The sequence below is a fragment of the Bison bison genome, unplaced genomic scaffold, assembly GCF_000754665.1.
Source record: "Bison bison bison isolate TAMUID 2011002044 unplaced genomic scaffold, Bison_UMD1.0 scf7180017864508, whole genome shotgun sequence".
In the NCBI taxonomy this organism is placed as follows: Eukaryota; Metazoa; Chordata; class Mammalia; order Artiodactyla; family Bovidae; genus Bison; species Bison bison.
The window spans coordinates 15,035,021-15,039,808 of NW_011495064.1; positions in this window are offsets into that span (position 1 = coordinate 15,035,021).

Below are 4,788 nucleotides of genomic sequence, written 5' to 3' on the forward strand. Positions count from 1 at the left end.
TCTTTTCCTTGTTTTTCCAAAGCACTACCACATAGGCACTTATGAAGAGAAGGGTTTTATTAAGAATCTTGAGACACAGACAGGGAGATCACAGACCCTACAAATTCCCTAAGCTTGGATACAGGATCTCTGCCTATCTCTGCTCAGCTGTGTGCATCTCAGTAAGTCCTCTCCCCAACACCCACTCTCCCTTTCCCTTAGAAAATTCCTTGTCCCTTTGGTGAAAGGAGGAAAATAAAGGAGATAGGGGCTGCCTCACCTTGCCCCTGGGCTTTCAAAATTCTGCTTCCATCATTTTTGCAGAAATGGTTTTTTCTTCTTTGATTGATGCCAGCCAATCCAGAAAATTTTTTGAGGGATACTCTTTCATGTCAAAACATAGTTATCAAGATATTTTGTTAAATGCAATTCGTTCTCTAAGAGTCAGAGTTTACTCTTCACTAATCAGTATTAAACCTCTTCCTGATGACAGCTGACCTTTGCTCAGATCTTGCACATTTTTCTAAAGATACTGGGGGCTAGACAGAAATTAGGGCAAAATCCTGGTTGAGTCTTTTGCTGGCAGAATGTCTAGAAAGGTGCAATCTACATTCACATTGCAGTTTCCCCCTTGCCGGCCTGAACTCCATGCCCAATTGTAACTGCTGCTAAGTCACTTCAGTTGTGTCCAACTCTGTGCGACCCCATAGACGGCAGCCCACCAGGCTCCCCCCACTCCCTGGGATTCTCCAGGCAAGAACACTGGAGTGGGTTGCCATTTCCTTCTCCAATGCATGAAAGTGAAAAGTGAAAGTGAAGTCTCTCAGTCGTGTCCGACTGTTTGCGACCCCATGGGCTGCAGCCTACCAGGCTCCTCCGTCCATGGGATTTTCCAGGCAAGAGTACTGGAGTGGGGTGCCATCGCCTTCTCTGAATTGCAACTGAGCAGGATGCTATGGGGCGTTCCTGGGACAAGACCTTTACCCATTCCTCTCTGCTTTAGCTCCTGTCTGAAATATCTAAATAACAGTATTTGATGCACATTTCCTGAGTCACAGATACGAACAGTTACAGATATGAACCCCACCACCACCACCACCACCAAATGAAAGACTTCACTACTTGATACAATGAGCCCATAGCCTCAGACGTCCTAGAGCCTGGGGACTGATTATGTTAACCCCTGTGACACCACCCTGTTTCCTCACCATCAACCAAAGACTTGTGCACAAGCTGATCACAAACTCCCTTAGCTGGCTCTTAAAATGCCTTGCCCAAACTCTTTGGTGAGCTCAGGGCTTTTTAGGGTACTGATAAAAAAAAAAAAAAAAAAAAAAAGATGTACCACGTGAGAGTGCAAGCTAAGTTTTATTTGGGGCAAAATGAGGACTGCAGCCTGGAAGAGAGTACCTCAGACAGCTCTGAGAAACTGCTCCAAAGAGGTATTAGGGCAAGGTCAGTATATATGATTTTCATGAAGGGGAAGTTCAGTGTAATCAAGTACTTATTTTACAAAAGGTTTTCTGCTAGTCACAAGAAGCTGATATCACCATGAAGGGATTTAGTGCTTTTCTAGATATGAGGAGATACAAGGATTGGGATCATGAAATCAGTTCCTGACATTATCTATCTGCAGACCTGTTTCACCAGTTTTCCTGGAGCATAGAATGCCTCCCTCTCCACCCCGAACCCCTTTCAGGGCATGTCAAAGGTCAACAGCTACAGCAGCACAAGATGCAATCAACACAGAGAAAGTTGGCAAATGTCCTTGGCAATCACCAATTTGGAGCTGACAAAGGCATGAGCCACTGGACTCCTTGCATGGCCCTGCAACAGAAATTTTTCTGCTCCAAACTCTGACATTTCGGTTTGTTTGGCCTTGCTGTGCATCAAGCACACAAACTTGGTCTAAGAGCATCTCTGTGTCAACGCTTCCCAGCTCTGTCTTGGAAGTCCAGTTACATTTTCTCATTGAGCATGGACTTCTAAGGTTTGCTGGTTGAGGACCTGTACCTAAGGCAAGATTAAGATACCAGAAAAAGTGCTAATATTCATATCTTCAAAATACATAAGAGTGACTTGAAAAAGAGGTGCAGTGCTAAAAACCAAGTCTAGAAATTACAGAGAATTTTTACTCTTCTGGTGGAGGCTGCAGGATTAAAATTCCACAAGGTAATTTCCAAAAGAATTTTCTTACTGACTCATCTGGGCTCCTCTCCCTGCTTTCTGCAGTTCTTTCATATTTACAGTAAATTCCACCTTGATTGGCAGGCAGTCTGTATCAGCAGAGAGAAAACATCCTCTGCTCCAACAGGACTACAGCTATACTTGTTAGCACTAGCCTCTTGATTTCAGAATCCTTTTGAAGTTAGAATCTGATCCTAACTTACAACATCTGCCCATCCTTCCCTGTATTCATACTATCTAGAGCTCCCAAGGGCTTCCTGGGTAAAGAATCTGCCTGCCAACACAGGAGTCAAGGGTTTGATCCCTAGATCTGGAAGATCCCCTGGAGTAGGGAATGGCAACCAACTCCAGTATTCTTGCCTGAAAATGTCATGTACAGAAGAGCCTGGCAGACTACAGCCCATGGGCTCACAGCAAGTCAGTCGTGACTGAGCATGCACACATACAGAGCTCCCAAACTTGCTGCTTGTTCTCAACCTAGAACTTTTCTCATCTGCCTAGAACCCATAGGCAATGCCTAAATGCTCATCCAGTGTTTTGACAGTTCTTTTTTTGGCTGTGTTGGGTCTTCGTTGCTGCGCAGGCTCTTCTCTAGTTGTGGTGCACAGGCTCACAGGATTTGTTGCTCCAGGGTATGTGGGATTTTCCCCCATCTGGGATGGAACCCATGTTTCCTGCATCGGCAGGCAGATTCTTTACCACTGAGCCACCAGAGAACCCTGACAGTTCTTATCTAATATGCAGTTCTGACTAGATTTAGTACCTGATTTGTAACACATTAGAATTAGATTTGGAGAAGGCAATGGCACCCCACTCCAGTACTCTTGCCTGGAAAATCCCATGGATGGAGAAACCTGGTAGGCTGCAGCCCATGGGGTCGCAAACAGTCGGACACGACTGAGAGACTTCACTTTCACTTTTCACTTTCATGCATTGGAGAAGGAAATGGCAACCCACTCCATTGTTCTTGCCTGGAGAATCCCAGGGAGGGGGGAGCCTGGTGGGCTGCCGTCTATGGGGTCACACAGAGTCGGACATGACTGAAGCAACTTAGCAGCAGCAGCAGCAGAATTAGATTATAGTAGGTTGTGATTTGACCATGAAAAGTGAAGAGAAACGAAAGAGCCTTTTGATGAGGGTGAAAGAGGAGAGGGAAAAAGCTGGCTTAAAACTCAGTATTAAAAAAACTAAGATCGTGGCATCTAGTCCCATCACTTCATGGCAAATAGAGGGGTGGGGTGGAGAAAAGTGGAAGCAGTGACAGATTTCCTCTTCTTGGGCTCTAAAATCACTGCAGATGGTGACTGCAGCCATGAAATTAGAAGATGACTGAGTCTTGGAAGGGAAGCTATGACAAATCTAGACAGCGTATTAAAAAGCAAAGACGTCACTTTGCTGACAAAGGTCCACGTAGTCAAAGCTATGGTCTTTCCAGTAGTCATGTATGGATGTGAGAATTGGACCATAATGAAGGCAGAGCACTGAAGATTGGTAAGACACCCCATAAGTGTGTGGGAGATAGTCAAGACAGTGGAGGACAGAGGAGCCTGGCGTGCTGCAGTCCATGGGGTCACAAAGGGTCAGACACAACTTAGGGACAGGACAACAAGTAAGTGAGTCTTCACCCTCTGATGTCTTCTCTGCACCCTGCTTCTGAGACTTAACATGTAGAGGTGTTCTCAACCATCTCACTGCCTGCAAGCTCCCTGCAGCCTCTGTGAAGTTTACAAACTGATTTCAGCTCAAGCCTCTGGATGTGTGTTATTTCCCTACCCCTGCTTAGAATGGCTGGCCTTCCGTGCTCATGAGAATCTGATTGGCCCCCCTTTTGCCCTGTGTGCATGTGTGCATGCTAAGTCACTTCAGTCGTGCCTGACTCTTTGGGACCTATGAACTGTAGCCTGCCAGACCCTTCTGTCCATGGGATTCTCCAGGTAAAAATACTGGAGTGGGACACCGTGCCCTCTCCAGGGAATCTTCCCGACCCAGGGATCGAGCCCATGTCTCTTTTGTCTAACCTACATTGGTAGACAGGTTCTTTACCACTAGCGCCACCTGGAAGCCCCTTTTCTGTTTGAGGGTCACCTACTAGCTAGGATAATATCAATAGTATCTAATAAATGAGATCAGAGATAGGCAGAGGCCAGATTTATCTACTCTGTGGGCCATGGTAAGAAGTTATATTTTATTGTAAAATAAATTCCGTGTGTGTGTTCATGGGGATGTGAAAATTAAAATATGGAAACCAGTTAAAAAGCTATTGCACCGATCCTGGTAAGAAATAACTGTGCATATTGTGGGTTGAATGGTCTTCTCCAACACCACAGTTCAAAAGCATCAATTCTTCGGCACTCAGACCTCTTTTTAGTCCAACTCTCACATCCATACATGACCACTGGAAAAACCATAGCTTTGACTAGACGGACCTTTGTTGGCAAAGTAATGTCTCTGCTTTTCAATATGCTATCTAGGTTGGTCATAACTTTTCTTTCAAGGAGTAAGCATCTTTTAATTTCATGGCTGCAGTCACCATCTGCAATGATTTTGGAGCCCAAGAAAATAAAGTCTGTCACTGTTTCCATTGTTTCCCCATCTATTTGCCATGAAGTGATGGGACCAGAT